We start from the raw sequence: 27,350 nt of genomic DNA, 5'->3' as shown, positions 1-27,350 counted from the left end.
ATTATTTTTTGATAAAGTGTGTGCGGTTTCATTTTCTTAAGTACCGATTTAAGAACCGTTTAAGCACCGGAACCGTTTAAAAAATACCGAGTAGGTACTGGAATCGGATAAAACCCAACCGATACCCAACCCTAGTCATCTGGCTGAATCTTGGCTCTGTTGTAGTACAGATGAAGACAAACAGCCTTAAGGATTTCAAAACCACGACAGTTTAGAGTTTGGTTCAGTGCTGCAAAAGGATGGAACCAACTGGCTGCTTGTTCCGAAGCTGCTGGGCTCGTCCGGGATTTGAACCCGGGACCTCTCGCACCCAAAGCGAGAATCATACCCCTAGACCAACGAGCCTCATCGAAAGCAAGTGTTTCGGGACGGCGCCACAAATTCAGTGAAGTTCACCTCAAAGACGGAACCCGACCTGGTGTCGAGATACCAAAGTGTAGTTGTTTGAGCAGCAGAAACCACTTGAAGTCATATTACAGATCAAAGGCAAAGCTTGGCAGACAAGGCCCAGTGGCCTAATGGATAAGGCATCAGCCTCTGGAGCTGGAGATTGTGGGTTCAAGTCCCACCTGGGTCGTTTTTAATGGGCTACATTTAAGGTGGCCGTTCGACAAATTCAAGGATGGTTTGTTCAAAGCAAGCCTGTAGCCATGATGACCGCAAGATCTGAATTAGCATAGAACAGACAAACTTCTGATAGCTGTGCTGGGTTTTTGTGTGCGTCACTCTGTTCTGTCCTGCCTGTGCATGTGCCCTATCAGGCTGAAATTACACAAAGCACCCTGCGCAAGAGGCCCAGTGGCTTAATGGGAAAAGGCCGCTTTTTGCTGTTGCACCAGACCTACAACGAAGGCTTTGCGTACGAAAGCAGAGAGGCACAAAATGCTGCAAAAAGTCAATGATAATTTGTTCAAAGAAACTCCACAGAGCAACAAGTATACCTGTGCTTAGCGTTTCTGCAAAAGAGCCACGGTAATTCAATTAGGAGCGAAATAAAATGGTTTGAATCCCACTACGGCATCTACAGGCCTGCAAAAACTTCAATTTGGCTGATGCATCAGCCTCTGATGCTGCAGAACGTGACGTCAAGTACTATGTGGCTTGCAGTAAAATGGGCAGTTATGAAGTGGTTGATAGAGAAAAGCAGCAACAGCAAACAGAGTCAGAGAACCCTTGAACTCATACTAAACATGAGAGGGCTCGTCCGGGATTTGAATCCGGGACCTCTCGCACCCTAAGCGAGAATCATACCCCTAGACCAACGAGCCTGGCGGATGAAGTCTCGGACTTTGTGCGTACACTTGTACAGTCGCCGAACCCTGGCTTCTAACAGAATGAGCGGCCACTAGTTTTAATAGAAAGCGTTTGTCGTTAGGGAGCCGTACTCCCTGGCATGCAGCGATTCTGAGTACGTTCTGCCAAGGAAATAAACACTTGCCATCTGGCTGAATTACAGTTAGTAATTAGTAAATAGTACAGTAATATACATTTTAATTAGTATTATTTAACTCATACCAAAATCTTTTTTTGATTATTTTTTTATATATCTTTCTTTTTTTATTGTGTACATATATATATATCGTCTGTTTGTATATCTTTAATTGTATTTTACAGAGTTGTTTACAAGTTCTAGTTCTATTATTGTTGTAATGTTTTACCCTTTTCTCTAGTTTTAGGCCCAATAACATATGGCAAAGGCACTACCGATGAAACCTAACATTGGGGCTAATTTGGGTACACCTACATTCATGAATGTTGATTAATGTACTCTGTCCCTTTTCTAAATAAATAAATAAATAAAATCTGGGCTAAGTTATAGGACAGATGAACACGAGCAGGAGCAAGGATTTGAGCAGACCACAACAGTTTTGAGTTCGGCTCAGTGCTGCAAAGGAATGAGCCAACTGGCTGAATCGTTCTGAGACTGCTGGGCTCATCCGGGATTTGAACCTGGGACCTCTCGCACCCGAAGCAAGTATCATACCCCTAGACCAACGAGCCTGATTAATGAAGATTTGGGCTACTTGCATACACTTGTACAGTCACTGAACGCTGGCCTTTAACAGAATGGGCAGGCACTAGTTTTAATGCAAAACGTTTGTCGTTAGGGAGCCGTACTCCCTGGCAGGCAGCGATTGTGAGTATGTTCTGTGAAGGAAATAAACACTTGTCATCTGGCTGACTTTTGGCTAAATTGTAGTACAGATGAAGACAAACAGCCTTAAGGATTTCAAAAGCACAGCAGTTTTGAGTTTGGCTCAGCGCTCCAAAGGACAGAGCCAACAGGCTGCTCCTGCTGAGACTGCTGGGCTCGTCCGGGATTTGAACCCGGGACCTCTCGCACCCGAAGCGAGAATCATACCCCTAGACCAACGAGCCTGCTTAATGAAGATTTGGGCTACTTGCATACACTTGTAGAGTCACTGAATGCTGGCCTTTAACAGAATGGGCAGGCACTAGTTTTAATGCAAAATGTTTGTCGTTAGGGAGCCGTACTCCCTGGCAGGCAGCGATTGTGAGTATGTTCTGTGAAGGAAATAAACACTTGTCATCTGGCTGACTTTTGGCTAAATTGTAGTACAGATGAAGACAAACAGCCTTAAGGATTTCAAAAGCACAGCAGTTTTGAGTTTGGCTTAGCGCTCCAAAGGACTGAGCCAACAGGCTGCTCCTGCTGAGACTGCTGGGCTCGTCCGTGATTTGAACCCGGGACCTCTCGCACCCAAAGCGAGAATCATACCCCTAGACCAACGAGCCTGGCTGCTAAAGGCATCGGGCTACTTGCGTACACTTGTACAGTCACCGAACGCTGGCCTCTAACAGAATGGGCGGGCACTAGTTTTAATAGAAAGCGTTTGTCGTTAGGAAGCCGCACTCCCTGGCAGGCAGCGATTCAGAGTACGTTCTGTGCAAGGAAATAACCGCTTGTCATCTGTAGGGTTGGGTACCGAAACTCGGTGCCAATAGGGAACCGGTTCCGACGTAAACGGTAGTAACCAGACCGAATAAGAACGAAAATTTCGGTGCCTGATTTCGGTGCCTAACTTCATTAGGCAAACACGCACACACACACACACGCAAGGTCTCTCGCTCTCTCCCTCTCCGCCGTGCGTGTTATACACAGTTTGGAGCACAGTTTCTTCTGTCTCGCATGCGCGCTCTTTCTCGCAAGGTTTGGTTGCATTTCACGTGTAAAATTACGTGTCAGAACCATGGTCAGAACGCCCTCTGGGTGTGACGATAGTCTGAATCCCATATAGAATCAAGCCAATTCATTGGCTGATGGCGCGGGCGCGGCATCGACGCACTTACGTCGTCATATTATGTTGGCGCGCGCGCGCCATCTGCTCCTCAGATTTCTCTGCCGAAAAAGGAAGCTGGTCGGCAGCGCGAGGAGCTTGGCAGCGTCCCGTTCCCTATTGAGAGATATGTTACACCAGTAACCAGAGATGTTCTCTTTCATAGGTTCTCTCAACGCTGCGTAGCTAAGAAGCAGTGGATTTGTAGGCTGCTGTATCACGTGCCGTTTGAACTGACGCGCTACAGCGATCTGTCACATTTCAAAGAGCCAAAATGTTATTTATTGTGTGAATCTCGTAAAAATATTGACAGAATCTGACAGCTGTGGATTTGTTCCATATCAAAAGTAACCTTCTCTGTCTTGTCTGTCGGTGTCAGTGTCCTCTTTGTCCGCGATTTTTCTGTGTGAAAAGGGTCATTTGCGTGAGTCTCACGGTCAATGCGTGAGAGTTGGCAGCTCTGCCTGCTAGTAATCTCTATTAATCTCCAGTATTATTACATTGTTTGATACAATATTGTTTCATTTGATATTATGTAAATATGAATTTTTATTTTATATTGGTTTTATTATTACCATATGTTACTTGTATTTATATTGTTTAAAGATTTAAGTTAATATTGTGTCCAGTTTGGCCCTGTAAATTAAAGGGTATTATTTTTTGATAAAGTGTGTGCGGTTTCATTTTCTTAAGTACCGATTTAAGAACCGTTTAAGCACCGGAACCGTTTAAAAAATACAGAGTAGGTACTGGAATCGGATAAAACCCAACCGATACCCAACCCTAGTCATCTGGCTGAATCTTGGCTCTGTTGTAGTACAGATGAAGACAAACAGCCTTAAGGATTTCAAAACCACGACAGTTTTGAGTTTGGTTCAGTGCTGCAAAAGGATGGAGCCAACTGGCTGCTTGTTCCAAAGCTGCTGGGCTCGTCCGGGATTTGAACCCGGGACCTCTCGCACCCAAAGCGAGAATCATACCCCTAGACCATCGAGCCTCATCGAAAGCAAGTGTTTCGGGAGGGCGCCACAAATTCAGTGAAGTTCACCTCAAAGACGGAACCCGACCTGGCGTCGAGATACCAAAGTGTAGTTGTTTGAGCAGCAGAAACCACTTGAAGTCATATTACAGATCAAAGGCAAAGCTTGGCAGACAAGGCCCAGTGGCCTAATGGATAAGGCATCAGCCTCCGGAGCTGGAGATTGTGGGTTCAAGTCCCACCTGGGTCGTCTTTAATGGGCTACATTTAAGGTGGCCGTTCGACAAATTCAAGGATGGTTTGTTCAAAGCAAGCCTGTAGCCATGATGACCGCAAGATCTGAATTAGCATAGAACAGACAAACTTCTGATAGCTGTGCTGGGTTTTTGTGTGCGTCACTCTGTTCTGTCCTGCCCGTGCATGTGCCCTATCAGGCTGAAATTACACAAAGCACCCTGCGCAAGAGGCCCATTGGCTTAATGGGAAAAGGCCGCTTTTTGCTGTTGCACCAGACCTACAACGAAGGCTTTGCGTACGAAAACAGAGAGGCACAAAATGCTGCAAAAAGTCAATGATAATTTGTTCAAAGAAACTCCACAGAGCAACAAGTATACCTGTGCTTAGCGTTTCTGCAAAAGAGCCACGGTAATTCAATTAGGAGCGAAATAAAATGGTTTGAATCCCACTACGGCATCTACAGGCCTGCAAAAACTTAAATTTGGCCGATGCATCAGCCTCTGATGCTGCAGAACGTGAAGTCAAGTACTAAGTGGCTTGGAGTAAAATGGCCAGATAAGAAATGGTTGATAGAGAAAAGCAGCAACAGCAAAAAGAGTCAGAGAACCCTTGAACTCATACTAAAGGAGAGAGGGCTCGTCCGGGATTTGAACCCGGGACCTCTCGCACCCTAAGCGAGAATCATACCCCTAGACCAACGAGCCTGGCGGATGAAGTCTCGGACTTTGTGCGTACACTTGTACAGTCGCCGAACCCTGGCTTCTAACAGAATGAGCAGCCACTAGTTTTAATAGAAAGCGTTTGTCGTTAGGGAGCCGTACTCCCTGGCATGCAGCGATTCTGAGTACGTTCTGCCAAGGAAATAAACACTTGCCATCTGGCTGAATTACAGTTAGTAATTAGTAAATAGTACAGTAATATACATTTTAATTAGTATTATTTAACTCATACCAAAATCTTTTTTTGATAATTTTTGTATATATCTTTCTTTTTTTATTGTGTACATATATATATATATATACATATATATATATATATATCGTCTGTTTGTATATCTTTAATTGTATTTTACAGAGTTGTTTACAAGTTCTAGTTCTATTATTGTTGTAATGTTTTACCCTTTTCTCTAGTTTTAGGCCCAATAACATATGGCAAAGGCACTACCGATGAAACCTAACCTTGGGGCTAATTTGGGTACACTTATGGCGCTTTTCCATTACCAGTACCAGCTCGACTCGACTCGACTCGCCTTGGCTCGCCTCGACTCGGCTCGCTTTTCGCTCCGTTTTCCATTGCAGAAAGTACCGCCACAAATAGTACCCGGTCGTCATAGCGACGCATTTCGTTCCTCGTTGCCCCATCAAGATCTCGCTGGATCTTCTCTTCGGCAACCAAACAAAGGAATGTCTGCACCTCCTCGTTTGACCACGGCGTATTCTTTCGAGTTGCCATAATAATAGTAAGTAAGTTTAGTAACTATCTCTGGCCAAACTATTTAAAAATGGCGGGGTTATTCTGGATACTCCATCTGGCGCGTGCAATGATGACGCAGATTCTCTGTGACCAATCAGCAGTCGGCATTGTTTTCACGTCACATTTTAGTATCGGCTTAGCTCGCCTCAGCTCGCTTAGAACCTCGCCGGAGGTGGTACGAAAAAAAGTACCCGAAAGCAGGTACAGGTACAACTTTTACACAGTGGAAAACCAAACAAAGGCGAGTCGAGTCGAGCCGAGCCGAGCCGAGCCGAGGCGAGCTGGTACTGTGTAGTGGAAAAGCGCCACTACATTCATGAATGTTGATTAATGTACTCTGTCCCTTTTCTAAATAAATAAATAAATAAAATCTGGGCTAAGTTATAGGACAGATGAACACGAGCAGCAGCAAGGACTTGAGCAGACCACAACAGTTTTGAGTTCGGCTCAGTGCTGCAAAGGAATGAGCCAACTGGCTGAATCATTCTGAGACTGCTGGGCTCGTCCGGGATTTGAACCCGGGACCTCTCGCACCCGAAGCGAGAATCATACCCCTAGACCAACGAGCCTGCTTAATGAATATTTGGGCTACTTGCATACACTTGTAGAGTCACTGAACGCTGGCCTTTAACGGAATGGGCAGGCACTAGTTTTAATGCAAAATGTTTGTCGTTAGGGAGCCGTACTCCCTGGCAGGCAGCGATTGTGAGTATGTTCTGTGAAGGAAATAAACACTTGTCATCTGGCTGACTTTTGGCTAAATTGTAGTACAGATGAAGACAAACAGCCTTAAGGATTTCAAAAGCACAGCAGTTTTGAGTTTGGCTTAGCGCTCCAAAGGACTGAGCCAACAGGCTGCTCCTGCTGAGACTGCTGGGCTCGTCCGGGATTTGAACACGGGACCTCTCGCACCCAAAGCGAGAATCATACCCCTAGACCAACGAGCCTGGCTGCTAAAGGCATCGGGCTACTTGCGTACACTTGTACAGTCACCGAACGCTGGCCTCTAACAGAATGGGCAGGCACTAGTTTTAATAGAAAGCGTTTGTCGTTAGGAAGCCGCACTCCCTGGCAGGCAGCGATTCAGAGTACGTTCTGTGCAAGGAAATAACCGCTTGTCATCTGTAGGGTTGGGTACCGAAACTCGGTGCCAATAGGGAACCGGTTCCGACGTAAACGGTAGTAACCAGACCGAATAAGAACGAAAATTTCGGTGCCTGATTTCGGTGCCTAACTTCATTAGGCAAACACGCACACACACACACACACACACGCAAGGTCTCTCGCTCTCTCCCTCTCCGCCGTGCGTGTTATACACAGTTTGGAGCACAGTTTCTTCTGTCTCGCATGCGCGCTCTTTCTCGCAAGGTTTGGCTGCATTTCACGTGTAAAATTACGTGTCAGAACCATGGTCAGAACGCCCTCTGGGTGTGCCGATAGTCTGAATCCCATATAGAATCAAGCCAATTCATTGGCTGATGGCGCGGGCGCCGCATCGACGCACTTACGTCGTCATATTATGTTGGCGCGCGCGCGCCATCTGCTCCTCAGATTTCTCTGCCGAAAAAGGAAGCTGGTCGGCAGCGCGGCGAGCTTGGCAGCGTCCCGTTCCCTATTGAGAGATATGTTACACCAGTAACCAGAGATGTTCTCTTTCATAGGTTCACTCAACGCTGCGTAGCTAAGAAGCAGTGGATTTGTAGGCTGCTGTATCACGTGCCGTTTGAACTGACGCGCTACAGCGATCTGTCACATTTCAAAGAGCCAAAATGTTATTTATTGTGTGAATCTCGTAAAAATATTGACAGAATCTGACAGCTGTGGATTTGTTCCATATCAAAAGTAACCTTCTCTGTCTTTTCTGTCGGTGTCAGTGTCCTCTTTGTCCGCGATTTTTCTGTGTGAAAAGGGTCATTTGCGTGAGTCTCACGGTCAATGCGTGAGAGTTGGCAGCTCTGCCTGCTAGTAATCTCTATTAATCTCCAGTATTATTACATTGTTTGATACAATATTGTTTCATTTGATATTATGTAAATATGAATTTTTATTTTATATTGGTTTTATTATTACCATATGTTACTTGTATTTATATTGTTTAAAGATTTAAGTTAATATTGTGTCCAGTTTGGCCCTGTAAATTAAAGGGTATTATTTTTTGATAAAGTGTGTGCGGTTTCATTTTCTTAAGTACCGATTTAAGAACCGTTTAAGCACCGGAACCGTTTAAAAAATACCGAGTAGGTACTGGAATCGGATAAAACCCAACCGATACCCAACCCTAGTCATCTGGCTGAATCTTGGCTCTGTTGTAGTACAGATGAAGACAAACAGCCTTAAGGATTTCAAAACCACGACAGTTTAGAGTTTGGTTCAGTGCTGCAAAAGGATGGAGCCAACTGGCTGCTTGTTCCGAAGCTGCTGGGCTCGTCCGGGATTTGAACCCGGGACCTCTCGCACCCAAAGCGAGAATCATACCCCTAGACCAACGAGCCTCGTCGAAAGCAAGTGTTTCGGGACGGCGCCACAAGTTCAGTGAAGTTCACCTCGAAGACGGAACCCGACCTGGTGTCGAGATACCAAAGTGTAGTTGTTTGAGCAGCAGAAACCACTTGAAGTCATATTACAGATCAAAGGCAAAGCTTGGCAGACAAGGCCCTGTGGCCTAATGGATAAGGCATCAGCCTCTGGAGCTGGAGATTGTGGGTTCAAGTCCCACCTGGGTCGTCTTTAATGGGCTACATTTAAGGTGGCCGTTCGACAAATTCAAGGATGGTTTGTTCAAAGCAAGCCTGTAGCCATGATGACCGCAAGATCTGAATTAGCATAGAACAGACAAACTTCTGATAGCTGTGCTGGGTTTTTGTGTGCGTCACTCTGTTCTGTCCTGCCTGTGCATGTGCCCTATCAGGCTGAAATTACACAAAGCACCCTGCGCAAGAGGCCCAGTGGCTTAATGGGAAAAGGCCGCTTTTTGCTGTTGCACCAGACCTACAACGAAGGCTTTGCGTACGAAAGCAGAGAGGCACAAAATGCTGCAAAAAGTCAATGATAATTTGTTCAAAGAAACTCCACAGAGCAACAAGTATACCTGTGCTTAGCGTTTCTGCAAAAGAGCCACGGTAATTCAATTAGGAGCGAAATAAAATGGTTTGAATCCCACTACGGCATCTACAGGCCTGCAAAAACTTCAATTTGGCTGATGCATCAGCCTCTGATGCTGCAGAACGTGACGTCAAGTACTATGTGGCTTGCAGTAAAATGGGCAGTTATGAAGTGGTTGATAGAGAAAAGCAGCAACAGCGTCAGAGAACCCTTGAACTCATACTAAACGTGAGAGGGCTCGTCCAGGATTTGAATCCGGGACCTCTCGCACCCTAAGCGAGAATCATACCCCTAGACCAACGAGCCTGGCGGATGAAGTCTCGGACTTTGTGCGTACACTTGTACAGTCGCCGAACCCTGGCTTCTAACAGAATGAGCGGCCACTAGTTTTAATAGAAAGCGTTTGTCGTTAGGGAGCCGTACTCCCTGGCATGCAGCGATTCTGAGTACGTTCTGCCAAGGAAATAAACACTTGCCATCTGGCTGAATTACAGTTAGTAATTAGTAAATAGTACAGTAATATACATTTTAATTAGTATTATTTAACTCATACCAAAATCTTTTTTTGATTATTTTTTTATATATCTTTCTTTTTTTATTGTGTACATATATATATATATCGTCTGTTTGTATATCTTTAATTGTATTTTACAGAGTTGTTTACAAGTTCTAGTTCTATTATTGTTGTAATGTTTTACCCTTTTCTCTAGTTTTAGGCCCAATAACATATGGCAAAGGCACTACCGATGAAACCTAACATTGGGGCTAATTTGGGTACACCTACATTCATGAATGTTGATTAATGTACTCTGTCCCTTTTCTAAATAAATAAATAAATAAAATCTGGGCTAAGTTATAGGACAGATGAACACGAGCAGGAGCAAGGATTTGAGCAGACCACAACAGTTTTGAGTTCGGCTCAGTGCTGCAAAGGAATGAGCCAACTGGCTGAATCGTTCTGAGACTGCTGGGCTCATCCGGGATTTGAACCTGGGACCTCTCGCACCCAAAGCAAGTATCATACCCCTAGACCAACGAGCCTGATTAATGAAGATTTGGGCTACTTGCATACACTTGTACAGTCACTGAACGCTGGCCTTTAACAGAATGGGCAGGCACTAGTTTTAATTCAAAACGTTTGTCGTTAGGGAGCTGTACTCCCTGGCAGGCAGCGATTGTGAGTATGTTCTGTGAAGGAAATAAACACTTGTCATCTGGCTGACTTTTGGCTAAATTGTAGTACAGATGAAGACAAACAGCCTTAAGGATTTCAAAAGCACAGCAGTTTTGAGTTTGGCTCAGCGCTCCAAAGGACAGAGCCAACAGGCTGCTCCTGCTGAGACTGCTGGGCTCGTCCGGGATTTGAACCCGGGACCTCTCGCACCCGAAGCGAGAATCATACCCCTAGACCAACGAGCCTGCTTAATGAAGATTTGGGCTACTTGCATACACTTGTAGAGTCACTGAACGCTGGCCTTTAACAGAATGGGCAGGCACTAGTTTTAATGCAAAATGTTTGTCGTTAGGGAGCCGTACTCCCTGGCAGGCAGCGATTGTGAGTATGTTCTGTGAAGGAAATAAACACTTGTCATCTGGCTGACTTTTGGCTAAATTGTAGTACAGATGAAGACAAACAGCCTTAAGGATTTCAAAAGCACAGCAGTTTTGAGTTTGGCTTAGCGCTCCAAAGGACTGAGCCAACAGGCTGCTCCTGCTGAGACTGCTGGGCTCGTCCGTGATTTGAACCCGGGACCTCTCGCACCCAAAGCGAGAATCATACCCCTAGACCAACGAGCCTGGCTGCTAAAGGCATCGGGCTACTTGCGTACACTTGTACAGTCACCGAACGCTGGCCTCTAACAGAATGGGCGGGCACTAGTTTTAATAGAAAGCGTTTGTCGTTAGGAAGCCGCACTCCCTGGCAGGCAGCGATTCAGAGTACGTTCTGTGCAAGGAAATAACCGCTTGTCATCTGTAGGGTTGGGTACCGAAACTCGGTGCCAATAGGGAACCGGTTCCGACGTAAACGGTAGTAACCAGACCGAATAAGAACGAAAATTTCGGTGCCTGATTTCGGTGCCTAACTTCATTAGGCAAACACGCACACACACACACACGCAAGGTCTCTCGCTCTCTCCCTCTCCGCCGTGCGTGTTATACACAGTTTGGAGCACAGTTTCTTCTGTCTCGCATGCGCGCTCTTTCTCGCAAGGTTTGGTTGCATTTCACGTGTAAAATTACGTGTCAGAACCATGGTCAGAACGCCCTCTGGGTGTGACGATAGTCTGAATCCCATATAGAATCAAGCCAATTCATTGGCTGATGGCGCGGGCGCGGCATCGACGCACTTACGTCGTCATATTATGTTGGCGCGCGCGCGCCATCTGCTCCTCAGATTTCTCTGCCGAAAAAGGAAGCTGGTCGGCAGCGCGAGGAGCTTGGCAGCGTCCCGTTCCCTATTGAGAGATATGTTACACCAGTAACCAGAGATGTTCTCTTTCATAGGTTCTCTCAACGCTGCGTAGCTAAGAAGCAGTGGATTTGTAGGCTGCTGTATCACGTGCCGTTTGAACTGACGCGCTACAGCGATCTGTCACATTTCAAAGAGCCAAAATGTTATTTATTGTGTGAATCTCGTAAAAATATTGACAGAATCTGACAGCTGTGGATTTGTTCCATATCAAAAGTAACCTTCTCTGTCTTGTCTGTCGGTGTCAGTGTCCTCTTTGTCCGCGATTTTTCTGTGTGAAAAGGGTCATTTGCGTGAGTCTCACGGTCAATGCGTGAGAGTTGGCAGCTCTGCCTGCTAGTAATCTCTATTAATCTCCAGTATTATTACATTGTTTGATACAATATTGTTTCATTTGATATTATGTAAATATGAATTTTTATTTTATATTGGTTTTATTATTACCATATGTTACTTGTATTTATATTGTTTAAAGATTTAAGTTAATATTGTGTCCAGTTTGGCCCTGTAAATTAAAGGGTATTATTTTTTGATAAAGTGTGTGCGGTTTCATTTTCTTAAGTACCGATTTAAGAACCGTTTAAGCACCGGAACCGTTTAAAAAATACAGAGTAGGTACTGGAATCGGATAAAACCCAACCGATACCCAACCCTAGTCATCTGGCTGAATCTTGGCTCTGTTGTAGTACAGATGAAGACAAACAGCCTTAAGGATTTCAAAACCACGACAGTTTTGAGTTTGGTTCAGTGCTGCAAAAGGATGGAGCCAACTGGCTGCTTGTTCCAAAGCTGCTGGGCTCGTCCGGGATTTGAACCCGGGACCTCTCGCACCCAAAGCGAGAATCATACCCCTAGACCAACGAGCCTCATCGAAAGCAAGTGTTTCGGGAGGGCGCCACAAATTCAGTGAAGTTCACCTCAAAGACGGAACCCGACCTGGCGTCGAGATACCAAAGTGTAGTTGTTTGAGCAGCAGAAACCACTTGAAGTCATATTACAGATCAAAGGCAAAGCTTGGCAGACAAGGCCCAGTGGCCTAATGGATAAGGCATCAGCCTCCGGAGCTGGAGATTGTGGGTTCAAGTCCCACAATGGGCTTTAATGGGCTACATTTAAGGTGGCCGTTCGACAAATTCAAGGATGGTTTGTTCAAAGCAAGCCTGTAGCCATGATGACCGCAAGATCTGAATTAGCATAGAAGAGACAAACTTCTGATAGCTGTGCTGGGTTTTTGTGTGCGTCACTCTGTTCTGTCCTGCCCGTGCATGTGCCCTATCAGGCTGAAATTACACAAAGCACCCTGCGCAAGAGGCCCATTGGCTTAATGGGAAAAGGCTGCTTTTTGCTGTTGCACCAGACCTACAACGAAGGCTTTGCGTACGAAAACAGAGAGGCACAAAATGCTGCAAAAAGTCAATGATAATTTGTTCAAAGAAACTCCACAGAGCAACAAGTATACCTGTGCTTAGCGTTTCTGCAAAAGAGCCACGGTAATTCAATTAGGAGCGAAATAAAATGGTTTGAATCCCACTACGGCATCTACAGGCCTGCAAAAACTTAAATTTGGCCGATGCATCAGCCTCTGATGCTGCAGAACGTGAAGTCAAGTACTATGTGGTTTGCAGTAAAATGGGCAGTTATGAAGTGGTTGATAGAGAAAAGCAGCAACAGCAAACAGAGTCAGAGAACCCTTGAACCCATACTAAACGTGAGAGGGCTCGTCCAGGATTTGAATCCAGGACCTCTCGCACCCTAAGCGAGAATCATACCCCTAGACCAACGAGCCTGGCGGATGAAGTCTCGGACTTTGTGCGTACACTTGTACAGTCGCCGAACCCTGGCTTCTAACAGAATGAGCGGCCACTAGTTTTAATAGAAAGCGTTTGTCGTTAGGGAGCCGTACTCCCTGGCATGCAGCGATTCTGAGTACGTTCTGCCAAGGAAATAAACACTTGCCATCTGGCTGAATTACAGTTAGTAATTAGTAAATAGTACAGTAATATACATTTTAATTAGTATTATTTAACTCATACCAAAATCTTTTTTTGATTATTTTTTTATATATCTTTCTTTTTTTATTGTGTACATATATATATATCGTCTGTTTGTATATCTTTAATTGTATTTTACAGAGTTGTTTACAAGTTCTAGTTCTATTATTGTTGTAATGTTTTACCCTTTTCTCTAGTTTTAGGCCCAATAACATATGGCAAAGGCACTACCGATGAAACCTAACATTGGGGCTAATTTGGGTACACCTACATTCATGAATGTTGATTAATGTACTCTGTCCCTTTTCTAAATAAATAAATAAATAAAATCTGGGCTAAGTTATAGGACAGATGAACACGAGCAGGAGCAAGGATTTGAGCAGACCACAACAGTTTTGAGTTCGGCTCAGTGCTGCAAAGGAATGAGCCAACTGGCTGAATCGTTCTGAGACTGCTGGGCTCATCCGGGATTTGAACCTGGGACCTCTCGCACCCGAAGCAAGTATCATACCCCTAGACCAACGAGCCTGATTAATGAAGATTTGGGCTACTTGCATACACTTGTACAGTCACTGAACGCTGGCCTTTAACAGAATGGGCAGGCACTAGTTTTAATTCAAAACGTTTGTCGTTAGGGAGCTGTACTCCCTGGCAGGCAGCGATTGTGAGTATGTTCTGTGAAGGAAATAAACACTTGTCATCTGGCTGACTTTTGGCTAAATTGTAGTACAGATGAAGACAAACAGCCTTAAGGATTTCAAAAGCACAGCAGTTTTGAGTTTGGCTCAGCGCTCCAAAGGACAGAGCCAACAGGCTGCTCCTGCTGAGACTGCTGGGCTCGTCCGGGATTTGAACCCGGGACCTCTCGCACCCGAAGCGAGAATCATACCCCTAGACCAACGAGCCTGCTTAATGAAGATTTGGGCTACTTGCATACACTTGTAGAGTCACTGAACGCTGGCCTTTAACAGAATGGGCAGGCACTAGTTTTAATGCAAAATGTTTGTCGTTAGGGAGCCGTACTCCCTGGCAGGCAGCGATTGTGAGTATGTTCTGTGAAGGAAATAAACACTTGTCATCTGGCTGACTTTTGGCTAAATTGTAGTACAGATGAAGACAAACAGCCTTAAGGATTTCAAAAGCACAGCAGTTTTGAGTTTGGCTTAGCGCTCCAAAGGACTGAGCCAACAGGCTGCTCCTGCTGAGACTGCTGGGCTCGTCCGTGATTTGAACCCGGGACCTCTCGCACCCAAAGCGAGAATCATACCCCTAGACCAACGAGCCTGGCTGCTAAAGGCATCGGGCTACTTGCGTACACTTGTACAGTCACCGAACGCTGGCCTCTAACAGAATGGGCGGGCACTAGTTTTAATAGAAAGCGTTTGTCGTTAGGAAGCCGCACTCCCTGGCAGGCAGCGATTCAGAGTACGTTCTGTGCAAGGAAATAACCGCTTGTCATCTGTAGGGTTGGGTACCGAAACTCGGTGCCAATAGGGAACCGGTTCCGACGTAAACGGTAGTAACCAGACCGAATAAGAACGAAAATTTCGGTGCCTGATTTCGGTGCCTAACTTCATTAGACAAACACGCACACACACACACACGCAAGGTCTCTCGCTCTCTCCTTCTCCGCCGTGCGTGTTATACACAGTTTGGAGCACAGTTTCTTCTGTCTCGCATGCGCGCTCTTTCTCGCAAGGTTTGGTTGCATTTCACGTGTAAAATTACGTGTCAGAACCATGGTCAGAACGCCCTCTGGGTGTGACGATAGTCTGAATCCCATATAGAATCAAGCCAATTCATTGGCTGATGGCGCGGGCGCGGCATCGACGCACTTACGTCGTCATATTATGTTGGCGCGCGCGCGCCATCTGCTCCTCAGATTTCTCTGCCGAAAAAGGAAGCTGGTCGGCAGCGCGAGGAGCTTGGCAGCGTCCCGTTCCCTATTGAGAGATATGTTACACCAGTAACCAGAGATGTTCTCTTTCATAGGTTCTCTCAACGCTGCGTAGCTAAGAAGCAGTGGATTTGTAGGCTGCTGTATCACGTGCCGTTTGAACTGACGCGCTACAGCGATCTGTCACATTTCAAAGAGCCAAAATGTTATTTATTGTGTGAATCTCGTAAAAATATTGACAGAATCTGACAGCTGTGGATTTGTTCCATATCAAAAGTAACCTTCTCTGTCTTGTCTGTCGGTGTCAGTGTCCTCTTTGTCCGCGATTTTTCTGTGTGAAAAGGGTCATTTGCGTGAGTCTCACGGTCAATGCGTGAGAGTTGGCAGCTCTGCCTGCTAGTAATCTCTATTAATCTCCAGTATTATTACATTGTTTGATACAATATTGTTTCATTTGATATTATGTGAAATGAATTTTTATTTTATATTGGTTTTATTATTACCATATGTTACTTGTATTTATATTGTTTAAAGATTTAAGTTAATATTGTGTCCAGTTTGGCCCTGTAAATTAAAGGGTATTATTTTTTGATAAAGTGTGTGCGGTTTCATTTTCTTAAGTACCGATTTAAGAACCGTTTAAGCACCGGAACCGTTTAAAAAATACAGAGTAGGTACTGGAATCGGATAAAACCCAACCGATACCCAACCCTAGTCATCTGGCTGAATCTTGGCTCTGTTGTAGTACAGATGAAGACAAACAGCCTTAAGGATTTCAAAACCACGACAGTTTTGAGTTTGGTTCAGTGCTGCAAAAGGATGGAGCCAACTGGCTGCTTGTTCCAAAGCTGCTGGGGTCGTCCGGGATTTGAACCCGGGACCTCTCGCACCCAAAGCGAGAATCATACCCCTAGACCAACGAGCCTCATCGAAAGCAAGTGTTTCGGGAGGGCGCCACAAATTCAGTGAAGTTCACCTCAAAGACGGAACCCGACCTGGCGTTGAGATACCAAAGTGTAGTTGTTTGAGCAGCAGAAACCACTTGAAGTCATATTACAGATCAAAGGCAAAGCTTGGCAGACAAGGCCCAGTGGCCTAATGGATAAGGCATCAGCCGCTGGAGATTGTGGGTTCAAGTCCCACCTGGGTCGTCTTTAATGGGCTACATTTAAGGTGGCCGTTCGACAAATTCAAGGATGGTTTGTTCAAAGCAAGCCTGTAGCCATGATGACCGCAAGATCTGAATTAGCATAGAACAGACAAACTTCTGATAGCTGTGCTGGGTTTTTGTGTGCGTCACTCTGTTCTGTCCTGCCCGTGCATGTGCCCTATCAGGCTGAAATTACACAAAGCACCCTGCGCAAGAGGCCCATTGGCTTAATGGGAAAAGGCCGCTTTTTGCTGTTGCACCAGACCTACAACGAAGGCTTTGCGTACGAAAACAGAGAGGCACAAAATGCTGCAAAAAGTCAATGATAATTTGTTCAAAGAAACTCCACAGAGCAACAAGTATACCTGTGCTTAGCGTTTCTGCAAAAGAGCCACGGTAATTCAATTAGGAGCGAAATAAAATGGTTTGAATCCCACTACGGCATCTACAGGCCTGCAAAAACTTAAATTTGGCCGATGCATCAGCCTCTGATGCTGCAGAACGTGAAGTCAAGTACTAAGTGGCTTGGAGTAAAATGGCCAGATAAGAAATGGTTGATAGAGAAAAGCAGCAACAGCAAAAAGAGTCAGAGAACCCTTGAACTCATACTAAAGGAGAGAGGGCTCGTCCGGGATTTGAACCCGGGACCTCTCGCACCCTAAGCGAGAATCATACCCCTAGACCAACGAGCCTGGCGGATGAAGTCTCGGACTTTGTGCGTACACTTGTACAGTCGCCGAACCCTGGCTTCTAACAGAATGAGCAGCCACTAGTTTTAATAGAAAGCGTTTGTCGTTAGGGAGCCGTACTCCCTGGCATGCAGCGATTCTGAGTACGTTCTGCCAAGGAAATAAACACTTGCCATCTGGCTGAATTACAGTTAGTAATTAGTAAATAGTACAGTAATATACATTTTAATTAGTATTATTTAACTCATACCAAAATCTTTTTTTGATAATTTTTTTATATATCTTTCTTTTTTTATTGTGTACATATATATATATATATACATATATATATATATCGTCTGTTTGTATATCTTTAATTGTATTTTACAGAGTTGTTTACAAGTTCTAGTTCTATTATTGTTGTAATGTTTTACCCTTTTCTCTAGTTTTAGGCCCAATAACATATGGCAAAGGCACTACCGATGAAACCTAACCTTGGGGCTAATTTGGGTACACTTATGGCGCTTTTCCATTACGCACTCTAGGGAAGTCATTTCGAACAGGGTACACCGCACCGCTCGAATGACGCGGGAGGGGACGCACTCCGGGGACGCTGCGCAGCGCCCCCTAGATGATTTTTGGGGGGTCCCGTGACAACCCTTCCCGAAAGGGGCCGTCCCCAAGGGCAGCTGAGAGGTGGTCCCAAGACTCTAGACCCCCCAGGGGCCATATGGGAGGGGCCAGAAGTTACCCCCCCAAAACCGCAGTTCGGGCATCGGCCACCAGGTGGCTCACCGACGTCCCAACCTCAACCCATTCGAAGGCCGTCGAATAAGTCAGGGTTGGGCGTACACGGGGTGCTTAAACGTCCACCTTACAGCCTATTCACCCTTACACGCTCCACGCCATTGGCCGAAGTCGCGGGGTGGGCGGGGCCGTCCACAGAGTGCATGTTTGTCCCCTTACAGCCTATTCTTGTCCACGGAGAGCCTGTTTTGTCCCCTTACAGCTTAAATGAAGCCAGGGGGCGGGGATCGATCCCGGACACGCCCCCCTGTCCACGGAGAGGCCCTCGCCCTCCAGGACTTCCAGAGCTCCATGGCACGGACAAATTTATATTTTATCCCAGTCAGAGCGCACACTGGCTGGGCTTGGATTGCTCCTGGAGGCCCTCTCCCTCCAGGATTTATCCCCAGCCAGAGTGCACTCTGGCTGGGCTTGGTTTGCTCTTTGTACCTCTCCTCATAAAACCCCGGAGGTCCATTTTAGGACCGTCTTAGCTTCAGATGGACCTCCAGGGGTGGCAGTTAAATCTGCCTTTGACCCAGGATGGGCCACCTTCCCCGGGGCAGGCCAAGGAGTCCCAAGTGCCTGGAGCTCCATGAGTAACGCAACGTTTTGGACTTAGGTTTTGGATTGCTCCTGGAGGCCCCCTCCCTCCAGGATTTTTACCCAGCCAGAGTGCACCCTGGCTGGGCTTGGATTGCTCCTGGAGGCCCTCTCCCTCCAGGACTTCCAGAGCTCCATGGCACGGACAAATTTATATTTTACCCCAGCCAGAGTGCACCCTGGCTGGGTTTGGATTGCTCCTGGAGGCCCTCTCCCTCCAGGATTTTTTCCCCAGTCACGATAAACGTTTTCCCCAGTCAGGGGGCACCATTGGCTTGGATTTTACCCCAGCCAGAGTGCACCCTGGTTGGGCTTGGTTTGCTCTTTGTACCTCTCCTCATAAAACCCCGGAGGGCCATTTTAGGACCGTCTTAGCTTCAGATGGACCTCCAGGCGTGGCGGTTAAATCTGCATTTGACCCAGGATGGGCCACCTTCCCCGGGGCAGGCCGAGGAGTCCCGAGTGCCTGGAGCTCCATGAGTAACGCAACGTTTTGGACTTAGGTTTTGGATTGCTCCTGGAGGCCCCCTCCCTCCAGGATTTTTACCCAGCCAGAGTGCACCCTGGCTGGGCTTGGATTGCTCCTGGAGGCCCTCTCCCTCCAGGACTTCCAGAGCTCCATGGCACGGACAAATTTATATTTTACCCCAGCCAGAGTGCACCCTGGCTGGGCTTGGATTGCTCCTGGAGGCCCTCTCCCTCCAGGATTTTTTCCCCAGTCACGATAAACGTTTTCCCCAGTCAGGGGGCACTATTGGCTTGGATTTTACCCCAGCCAGAGTGCACCCTGGATGGCCTTGGATTGCTCCTGGAGGCCCTCTCCCTCCAGAATATTTTCCCCTGTCAGGATTTTCCCCAGTCAGGATTTTTTCCCCAGCCAGGGGGGCACTCTTGGATCTTCCCCAGCCAGAAAGTCCCCTGGCTGGGCTTGGATTTCTCCTGGAGGCCCTCACCCTCCAGGAGTTTTTCCCCAGCCACAGTGCTGGGCTTGGATTGCTCCTTATACCTCTCCTATATAACCCCGGAGGTCCATTTTAGGACCGTCTTAGCTCCAGATGGACCTCCAGGGGTGGGGGTTAAATCTGCCTTTGACCCAGGACGGGCCACCCTACCCGGGGCTGGCTGAGGAGTCCAGAGTGCCTGGATCCTCAAGGGCGCCACAACAAATTCAGCCCCAGAATCGGGACCCCAGAGAGGCTCAAGCCCCAGGGTCAACCCCTGAGAATCAAGCCTCAATGGAGGACACTGTTGCAGGGTACCCTCTCGCACCAGCAGGCCCCAGGGTGAACTGCGGCGAAAGGGGATCCCAGCCGGGTATGAAGCAGGGCGGCCCGGCCTGGGCAGACTCACCTACGAGCGCATGTAGTTACATGGATGGTAACCCACTGCGAAAATTTTAAATAGCCCGTAACTCGGCGAAGGTGAGCTCAATGGAACCATCTCGCCAAACTGAAAAGAACGATACCAGTCTCATGATTTTTGGTGGTGTTTTCGCTGAGATATTAGCCAAAAACGACCACATCAAATTTGGGCGACATCCGATTGGTTGCAGCCACTGGATATCTTATTAAGCTACAGTTTAGTGTGTTTATTGAGTTTTTTTTAGGTAAAGGCTACTTTACAACACACAGGGACCACAATCCAACACAATGGTGTGCATTACAGATATTAATTGTGCAAAATTAGCATAAAATCATACTGTCCAGGGGGAGCCTACAGGGGCTCCGTCGAATAAGTTGCGGTTGGGATGTTTTGGTTGAAGTCCCACCTGCAAGTTATTTTACAGAGCCCCTGTACGCTCCCCGTGGACATTGCATTAAAAGGTCATATTTCATAAATAAAATGGTTATTTGTGGTCAAGCCTACTGTACACCACTCTGGGGACACAGCACAACACACTGATGTACATTACAGATATTAATTGTGCAAAATTAGCATAAAATCATACTGTCCAGGGGGAGCCTACAGGGGCTCCGTCGAATAAGTTGCGGGTGGTATGTTTTGGTTGAAGTCCCACCTGCAAGTTATTTGACAGAGCCCCTGTACGCTCCCCGTGGACATTGCATTAAAAGGTCATATTTCATAAATAAAATGGTTATTTGTGGTCAAGCCTACTGTACACCACTCTGGGGACACAGCACAACACACTGATGTACATTACAGATATTAATTGTGCAAAATTAGCATAAAATCATACTGTCCAGGGGGAGCCTACAGGGGCTCCGTCGAATAAGTTGCGGGTGGTATGTTTTGGTTGAAGTCCCACCCTGCAACTAATTTGACGGAGCCCCTGTATGCTCCCCGTGGACATTGCATTAAAAGGTCATATTTCATAAATAAAGTGGATATTTGCGGTCAAGCCTACTGTACTCCACTCAGGGGACACAGCACAACACACTGATGTACATTACAGATATTAATTGTGCAAAATTTGCATAAAATCATACTGTTCACGGGGATCCTACAGGGGCTCCGTCGAATGAGTTGCGGGTGGGATGCTGTTTTTAACTTAGACATTTTCAGCGGGTGAATCCCCGTATTTACGAGGCGATTTCAACACATGTGTGGAATTCCCACCTGCAACTTATTCGACGGGGCCCCTGTGGGCTCCCTGTGGACACTGCATTAAAAGGTGTACACCACAAACTCCCATTTTTGACCGGGCATAACTCCAAAGCCAAGCCGACTTTGGGCTCCATACTCAGGGGTGAAGGGGGGCCCATGGGTGCCTAACCATGCCCGGAGTATGGAGCTCCAAGTCGGCTTGGTTTCCGAGATACAACCGGTCAAACCTGGACAGGAAGTGGCCGTATCTCGGAAACGGAAGGTCCCACGAGCCGGGGACGGTGGGGTCTGAAGGGGCCCAATGGGCCCCCATCATGCCCGGAGTTTGGAGCTCCAACTCGGCTTAACTCCCGAGATACACCGGGTTATACATAAGGGACTTTTGGACAAAACGATCTATATCTCGGAAATTACGGGCCCCAGCGGATCGTCCTTTGGGGTGGTGAGGGGTCCCTAGGGGCCCTCTCAGACCCCAGAGTCCCAAGGTTCTGAGACCCTTCCTTCTGAAGTGAACCCTTTCCTGTTGGGCCCCGTATCTCGGACCGTGGGGGCGCTAGAAGCACGGGCTAGGGCGCGTTGGAGAGGGCCCCTCGGGACCCTACTTTGACCCGAGTTTGGTGTCTCTAGGCGGTTGGGTCCCTGAGTTATAGCCGTTTAAAGTTCGGAGCCCACCTGCAACTCATTCGACGGACCCCCTGTAGGCTCCCCGTGGAAATTGCATTAAAAGGTCATATTTCATAAATAAGGTGGTTATTTGTGGTCAAGCCTACTGTACACCCCTCAGGGGACACAGCACAACACACTGATGTACATTACAGATATTAATTGTGCAAAATTGGCATAAAATTATACTGTTCACGGGGAGCCTACAGGGGCTCCGTCGAATGAGTTGCGGGTGGGATGCTCTTTTTAACTTTGACATTTTCAGCGGATGAATCCCCGTATTTACGAGGCGATTTCAACACATGTGTGGAATTCCCACCTGCAACTTATTCGACGGGGCCCCTGTGGGCTCCCTGTGGACACTGCATTAAAAGGTGTACACCACAAAGTCCCATTTTTGACCGGGCATAACTCCAAAGCCAAGCCGACTTTGGGCTCCATACTCTGGGGTAATGGGGGGCCCATGGGTGCCTACCCATGCCCGGAGTATGGACCTCCAAGTCGGCTTGGTTTCCGAGATACACCCGGTCAAACCTGGACAGGAAGTGGCCATATCTCGGAAACGGAAGGTCCCACGAGCCGGGGACGGTGGGGTCTGAAGGGCCCCACTGGGCCCCCCTCATGCCCGGAGTTTGGAGCTCCAACTCGGCTTAACTCCCGAGATATTAATTGTGCAAAATTTGCAAAAAATCATATTGTCCAGGGGGAGCCTACAGGGGCCCTGTCGAATAAGGTGCGGGTGGGATGCTGTTTTTAACTTTGACATTTTCAGCGGGTGAATCCCCGTATTTACGAGGCGATTTCAACACATGTGTGGAATTCCCACCTGCAACTTATTCGACGGAGCCCCTGTGGGCTCCCTGTGGACACTGCATTAAAAGGTCATGTTTCATGAATAAAGTGGTCATTTGCGGTGACCGGCATCGATCCCTGCCCCCTGGCTTCACTTAGGCTGTAAGGGGACAAATAGACGGCCCCGCCCACCCCGCGACTTCGGCCAATGGCGTGGAGCGGGTGTGCGGGAAAAAGGCTGTAAGGGGGACTAAGTAAGTTTAGTAACTATCTCTGGCCAAACTATTTAAAAATGGCGGGGTTATTCTGGATACTCCATCTGGCGCGTGCAATGATGACGCAGATTCTCTGTGACCAATCAGCAGTCGGCATTGTTTTCACGTCACATTTTAGTATCGGCTTAGCTCGCCTCAGCTCGCTTAGAACCTCGCCGGAGGTGGTACGAAAAAAAGTACCCCGAAAGCAGGTACAGGTACAACTTTTACACAGTGGAAAACCAAACAAAGGCGAGTCGAGTCGAGCCGAGCCGAGCCGAGCCGAGGCGAGCTGGTACTGTGTAGTGGAAAAGCGCCACTACATTCATGAATGTTGATTAATGTACTCTGTCCCTTTTCTAAATAAATAAATAAATAAAATCTGGGCTAAGTTATAGGACAGATGAACACGAGCAGCAGCAATGATTTGAGCAGACCACAACAGTTTTGAGTTCGGCTCAGTGCTGCAAAGGAATGAGCCAACTGGCTGAATCGTTCTGAGACTGCTGGGCTCGTCCGGGATTTGAACCCGGGACCTCTCGCACCCGAAGCGAGAATCATACCCCTAGACCAACGAGCCTGCTTAATGAAGATTTGGGCTACTTGCATACACTTGTAGAGTCACTGAACGCTGGCCTTTAACGGAATGGGCAGGCACTAGTTTTAATGCAAAATGTTTGTCGTTAGGGAGCCGTACTCCCTGGCAGGCAGCGATTGTGAGTATGTTCTGTGAAGGAAATAAACACTTGTCATCTGGCTGACTTTTGGCTAAATTGTAGTACAGATGAAGACAAACAGCCTTAAGGATTTCAAAAGCACAGCAGTTTTGAGTTTGGCTTAGCGCTCCAAAGGACTGAGCCAACAGGCTGCTCCTGCTGAGACTGCTGGGCTCGTCCGGGATTTGAACCCAGGACCTCTCGCACCCAAAGCGAGAATCATACCCCTAGACCAACGAGCCTGGCTGCTAAAGGCATCGGGCTACTTGCGTACACTTGTACAGTCACCGAACGCTGGCCTCTAACAGAATGGGCGGGCACTAGTTTTAATAGAAAGCGTTTGTCGTTAGGAAGCCGCACTCCCTGGCAGGCAGCGATTCAGAGTACGTTCTGTGCAAGGAAATAACCGCTTGTCATCTGTAGGGTTGGGTACCGAAACTCGGTGCCAATAGGGAACCGGTTCCGACGTAAACGGTAGTAACCAGACCGAATAAGAACGAAAATTTCGGTGCCTGATTTCGGTGCCTAACTTCATTAGGCAAACACGCACACACACACACACACGCAAGGTCTCTCGCTCTCTCCCTCTCCGCCGTGCGTGTTATACACAGTTTGGAGCACAGTTTCTTCTGTCTCGCATGCGCGCTCTTTCTCGCAAGGTTTGGCTGCATTTCACGTGTAAAATTACGTGTCAGAACCATGGTCAGAACGCCCTCTGGGTGTGCCGATAGTCTGAATCCCATATAGAATCAAGCCAATTCATTGGCTGATGGCGCGGGCGCCGCATCGACGCACTTACGTCGTCATATTATGTTGGCGCGCGCGCGCCATCTGCTCCTCAGATTTCTCTGCCGAAAAAGGAAGCTGGTCGGCAGCGCGAGGAGCTTGGCAGCGTCCCGTTCCCTATTGAGAGATATGTTACACCAGTAACCAGAGATGTTCTCTTTCATAGGTTCACTCAACGCTGCGTAGCTAAGAAGCAGTGGATTTGTAGGCTGCTGTATCACGTGCCGTTTGAACTGACGCGCTACAGCGATCTGTCACATTTCAAAGAGCCAAAATGTTATTTATTGTGTGAATCTCGTAAAAATATTGACAGAATCTGACAGCTGTGGATTTGTTCCATATCAAAAGTAACCTTCTCTGTCTTGTCTGTCGGTGTCAGTGTCCTCTTTGTCCGCGATTTTTCTGTGTGAAAAGGGTAATTTGCGTGAGTCTCACGGTCAATACGTGAGAGTTGGCAGCTCTGCCTGCTAGTAATCTCTATTAATCTCCAGTATTATTACATTGTTTGATACAATATTGTTTCATTTGATATTATGTAAATATGAATTTTTATTTTATATTGGTTTTATTATTACCATATGTTACTTGTATTTATATTGTTTAAAGATTTAAGTTAATATTGTGTCCAGTTTGCCCCTGTAAATTAAAGGGTATTATTTTTTGATAAAGTGTGTGCGGTTTCATTTTCTTAAGTACCGATTTAAGAACCGTTTAAGCACCGGAACCGTTTAAAAAATACCGAGTAGGTACTGGAATCGGATAAAACCCAACCGATACCCAACCCTAGTCATCTGGCTGAATCTTGGCTCTGTTGTAGTACAGATGAAGACAAACAGCCTTAAGGATTTCAAAACCACGACAGTTTTGAGTTTGGCTCAGTGCTGCAGAAGGATGGAGCCAACTGGCTGCTTGTTCCGAAGCTGCTGGGCTCGTCCGGGATTTGAACCCGGGACCTCTCGCACCCAAAGCGAGAATCATACCCCTAGACCAACGAGCCTCGTCGAAAGCAAGTGTTTCGGGAGGGCGCCACAAATTCAATGAAGTTCACCTCAAAGACGGAACCCGACCTGGCGTTGAGATACCAAAGTGTAGTTGTTTGAGCAGCAGAAACCACTTGAAGTCATATTACAGATCAAAGGCAAAGCTTGGCAGACAAGGCCCAGTGGCCTAAAGGATAAGGCGTCAGCCTCCGGAGCTGGAGATTGTGGGTTCAAGTCCCACCTGGGTCGTCTTTAATGGGCTACATTTAAGGTGGCCGTTCGACAAATTCAAGGATGGTTTGTTCAAAGCAAGCCTGTAGCCATGATGACCGCAAGATCTGAATTAGCATAGAACAGACAAACTTCTGATAGCTGTGCTGGGTTTTTGTGTGCGTCACTCTGTTCTGTCCTGCCCGTGCATGTGCCCTATCAGGCTGAAATTACACAAAGCACCCTGCGCAAGAGGCCCAGTGGCTTAATGGGAAAAGGCCGCTTTTTGCTGTTGCACCAGACCTACAACGAAGGCTTTGCGTACGAAAACAGAGAGGCACAAAATGCTGCAAAAAGTCAATGATAATTTGTTCAAAGAAACTCCACAGAGCAACAAGTATACCTGTGCTTAGCGTTTCTGCAAAAGAGCCACGGTAATTCAATTAGGAGCGAAATTAAATGGTTTGAATCCCACTACGGCATCTACAGGCCTGCAAAAACTTCAATTTGGCCGATGCATCAGCCTCTGATGCTGCAGAACGTGACGTCAAGTACTATGTGGCTTGCAGTAAAATGGCCTGTTATGAAGTGGTTGATAGAGAAAAGCAGCAACAGCAAACAGAGTCAGAGAACCCTTGAACTCATACTAAAGGTGAGAGGGCTCGTCCGGGATTTGAACCCGGGACCTCTCGCACCCTAAGCGAGAATCATACCCCTAGACCAACGAGCCTGGCAGATGAAGTCTCGGACTTTGTGCGTACACTTGTACAGTCGCCGAACCGTGGCTTCTAACAGAATGAGCGGCCACTAGTTTTAATAGAAAGCGTTTGTCGTTAGGGAGCCGTACTCCCTGGCATGCAGCGATTCTGAGTATGTTCTGCCAAGGAAATAAACACTTGCCATCTGGCTGAATTACAGTTAGTAATTAGTAAATAGTACAGTAATATACATTTTAATTAGTATTATTTAACTCATACCAAAATCTTTTTTTGATTATTTTTTTATATATCTTTCTTTTTTTATTGTGTACATATATATATATCGTCTGTTTGTATATCTTTAATTGTATTTTACAGAGTTGTTTACAAGTTCTAGTTCTATTATTGTTGTAATGTTTTACCCTTTTCTCTAGTTTTAGGCCCAATAACATATGGCAAAGGCACTACCGATGAAACCTAACCTTGGGGCTAATTTGGGTACACCTACATTCATGAATGTTGATTAATCCCCACTAACACAGAACGTTTAGGGAACGTTAGGGAACGTTAGTTTATGGTTCTCTAAAGGTTAGTTTGAACCAAACCAAAAACTAACGTTTAGGGAACGTTCCCTCAGGGTTATAACGTTCCCTAAACGTTAAGGGAACCAACCAACTAAAACGTTCTCCTGTGGTTGCACTATACCTCCACACAACGTTCCCGTTTGGTTGTTTTTGGTTGTTCTGTGTGCGGTTTTGAAATGTTTAAACCAGCTCCATTTAATGACGTAGCATAGAAGGTTTGCAGTCACTTGATTTAGATTCACTCAAAAATGATTGGTCTTATGAAATATAAGTAAGATAAACCGCATAGCAAGAGAATATATTTATTTTTAGGCTGATAATAAATGTAGCTAAAAACAATACTTTTTTGCTTGATTTTGTTTTTTTTAACTGTATTAGTTAAAAACACTTAAAACAAGAATCTATCAATAGAACGATTTTTACAACTAAGAAAATTCACTTATTTCA

General features: G+C 46.5%; 26 non-coding genes across 26 annotated transcripts; 4 read left to right on the top strand and 22 right to left on the bottom strand.

Moving 5' to 3' along the window:
• Nucleotides 1–273: 273 nt before the first annotated feature.
• On the bottom strand, nt 274–345 carry trnap-ugg (transfer RNA proline (anticodon UGG)). Its single transcript has one exon. It is a non-coding gene; the product is annotated as a tRNA-Pro (tRNA).
• Nucleotides 346–504: 159 nt separating this feature from the next.
• trnaq-cug (transfer RNA glutamine (anticodon CUG)) lies at nt 505–577 on the top strand. The gene has a single exon. It is a non-coding gene; the product is annotated as a tRNA-Gln (tRNA).
• Nucleotides 578–1,929: 1,352 nt separating this feature from the next.
• On the bottom strand, nt 1,930–2,001 carry trnap-cgg (transfer RNA proline (anticodon CGG)). Its single transcript has one exon. It is a non-coding gene; the product is annotated as a tRNA-Pro (tRNA).
• A 306-nt stretch (nt 2,002–2,307) lies between these two features.
• On the bottom strand, nt 2,308–2,379 carry trnap-cgg (transfer RNA proline (anticodon CGG)). Its single transcript has one exon. It is a non-coding gene; the product is annotated as a tRNA-Pro (tRNA).
• A 306-nt stretch (nt 2,380–2,685) lies between these two features.
• On the bottom strand, nt 2,686–2,757 carry trnap-ugg (transfer RNA proline (anticodon UGG)). The gene has a single exon. It is a non-coding gene; the product is annotated as a tRNA-Pro (tRNA).
• A 1,467-nt stretch (nt 2,758–4,224) lies between these two features.
• trnap-ugg (transfer RNA proline (anticodon UGG)) lies at nt 4,225–4,296 on the bottom strand. The gene has a single exon. It is a non-coding gene; the product is annotated as a tRNA-Pro (tRNA).
• A 159-nt stretch (nt 4,297–4,455) lies between these two features.
• Nucleotides 4,456–4,528, top strand: trnar-ccg (transfer RNA arginine (anticodon CCG)). The gene has a single exon. It is a non-coding gene; the product is annotated as a tRNA-Arg (tRNA).
• A 619-nt stretch (nt 4,529–5,147) lies between these two features.
• Nucleotides 5,148–5,219, bottom strand: trnap-agg (transfer RNA proline (anticodon AGG)). The gene has a single exon. It is a non-coding gene; the product is annotated as a tRNA-Pro (tRNA).
• A 1,266-nt stretch (nt 5,220–6,485) lies between these two features.
• trnap-cgg (transfer RNA proline (anticodon CGG)) lies at nt 6,486–6,557 on the bottom strand. The gene has a single exon. It is a non-coding gene; the product is annotated as a tRNA-Pro (tRNA).
• A 306-nt stretch (nt 6,558–6,863) lies between these two features.
• Nucleotides 6,864–6,935, bottom strand: trnap-ugg (transfer RNA proline (anticodon UGG)). The gene has a single exon. It is a non-coding gene; the product is annotated as a tRNA-Pro (tRNA).
• A 1,473-nt stretch (nt 6,936–8,408) lies between these two features.
• Nucleotides 8,409–8,480, bottom strand: trnap-ugg (transfer RNA proline (anticodon UGG)). The gene has a single exon. It is a non-coding gene; the product is annotated as a tRNA-Pro (tRNA).
• Nucleotides 8,481–8,639: 159 nt separating this feature from the next.
• trnaq-cug (transfer RNA glutamine (anticodon CUG)) lies at nt 8,640–8,712 on the top strand. Its single transcript has one exon. It is a non-coding gene; the product is annotated as a tRNA-Gln (tRNA).
• A 1,347-nt stretch (nt 8,713–10,059) lies between these two features.
• trnap-ugg (transfer RNA proline (anticodon UGG)) lies at nt 10,060–10,131 on the bottom strand. The gene has a single exon. It is a non-coding gene; the product is annotated as a tRNA-Pro (tRNA).
• A 306-nt stretch (nt 10,132–10,437) lies between these two features.
• Nucleotides 10,438–10,509, bottom strand: trnap-cgg (transfer RNA proline (anticodon CGG)). Its single transcript has one exon. It is a non-coding gene; the product is annotated as a tRNA-Pro (tRNA).
• Nucleotides 10,510–10,815: 306 nt separating this feature from the next.
• On the bottom strand, nt 10,816–10,887 carry trnap-ugg (transfer RNA proline (anticodon UGG)). Its single transcript has one exon. It is a non-coding gene; the product is annotated as a tRNA-Pro (tRNA).
• A 1,467-nt stretch (nt 10,888–12,354) lies between these two features.
• trnap-ugg (transfer RNA proline (anticodon UGG)) lies at nt 12,355–12,426 on the bottom strand. The gene has a single exon. It is a non-coding gene; the product is annotated as a tRNA-Pro (tRNA).
• Nucleotides 12,427–14,007: 1,581 nt separating this feature from the next.
• Nucleotides 14,008–14,079, bottom strand: trnap-cgg (transfer RNA proline (anticodon CGG)). Its single transcript has one exon. It is a non-coding gene; the product is annotated as a tRNA-Pro (tRNA).
• Nucleotides 14,080–14,385: 306 nt separating this feature from the next.
• Nucleotides 14,386–14,457, bottom strand: trnap-cgg (transfer RNA proline (anticodon CGG)). Its single transcript has one exon. It is a non-coding gene; the product is annotated as a tRNA-Pro (tRNA).
• A 306-nt stretch (nt 14,458–14,763) lies between these two features.
• On the bottom strand, nt 14,764–14,835 carry trnap-ugg (transfer RNA proline (anticodon UGG)). The gene has a single exon. It is a non-coding gene; the product is annotated as a tRNA-Pro (tRNA).
• A 1,466-nt stretch (nt 14,836–16,301) lies between these two features.
• Nucleotides 16,302–16,373, bottom strand: trnap-ugg (transfer RNA proline (anticodon UGG)). Its single transcript has one exon. It is a non-coding gene; the product is annotated as a tRNA-Pro (tRNA).
• An 845-nt stretch (nt 16,374–17,218) lies between these two features.
• On the bottom strand, nt 17,219–17,290 carry trnap-agg (transfer RNA proline (anticodon AGG)). Its single transcript has one exon. It is a non-coding gene; the product is annotated as a tRNA-Pro (tRNA).
• Nucleotides 17,291–23,437: 6,147 nt separating this feature from the next.
• trnap-cgg (transfer RNA proline (anticodon CGG)) lies at nt 23,438–23,509 on the bottom strand. Its single transcript has one exon. It is a non-coding gene; the product is annotated as a tRNA-Pro (tRNA).
• A 306-nt stretch (nt 23,510–23,815) lies between these two features.
• trnap-ugg (transfer RNA proline (anticodon UGG)) lies at nt 23,816–23,887 on the bottom strand. The gene has a single exon. It is a non-coding gene; the product is annotated as a tRNA-Pro (tRNA).
• Nucleotides 23,888–25,356: 1,469 nt separating this feature from the next.
• trnap-ugg (transfer RNA proline (anticodon UGG)) lies at nt 25,357–25,428 on the bottom strand. The gene has a single exon. It is a non-coding gene; the product is annotated as a tRNA-Pro (tRNA).
• A 159-nt stretch (nt 25,429–25,587) lies between these two features.
• On the top strand, nt 25,588–25,660 carry trnar-ccg (transfer RNA arginine (anticodon CCG)). The gene has a single exon. It is a non-coding gene; the product is annotated as a tRNA-Arg (tRNA).
• A 619-nt stretch (nt 25,661–26,279) lies between these two features.
• Nucleotides 26,280–26,351, bottom strand: trnap-agg (transfer RNA proline (anticodon AGG)). Its single transcript has one exon. It is a non-coding gene; the product is annotated as a tRNA-Pro (tRNA).
• Nucleotides 26,352–27,350: the final 999 nt, after the last annotated feature.

The sequence above is a fragment of the Rhinichthys klamathensis genome, unplaced genomic scaffold (assembly GCF_029890125.1).
Source record: "Rhinichthys klamathensis goyatoka isolate OS25496 unplaced genomic scaffold, OSU_Roscu_1.1 h1tg000223l_1, whole genome shotgun sequence".
Taxonomy (NCBI): Eukaryota; Metazoa; Chordata; class Actinopteri; order Cypriniformes; family Leuciscidae; genus Rhinichthys; species Rhinichthys klamathensis.
Note: the sequence above shows the minus strand (reverse complement) of the source record. Positions and strands in the feature narration are given on the sequence as shown.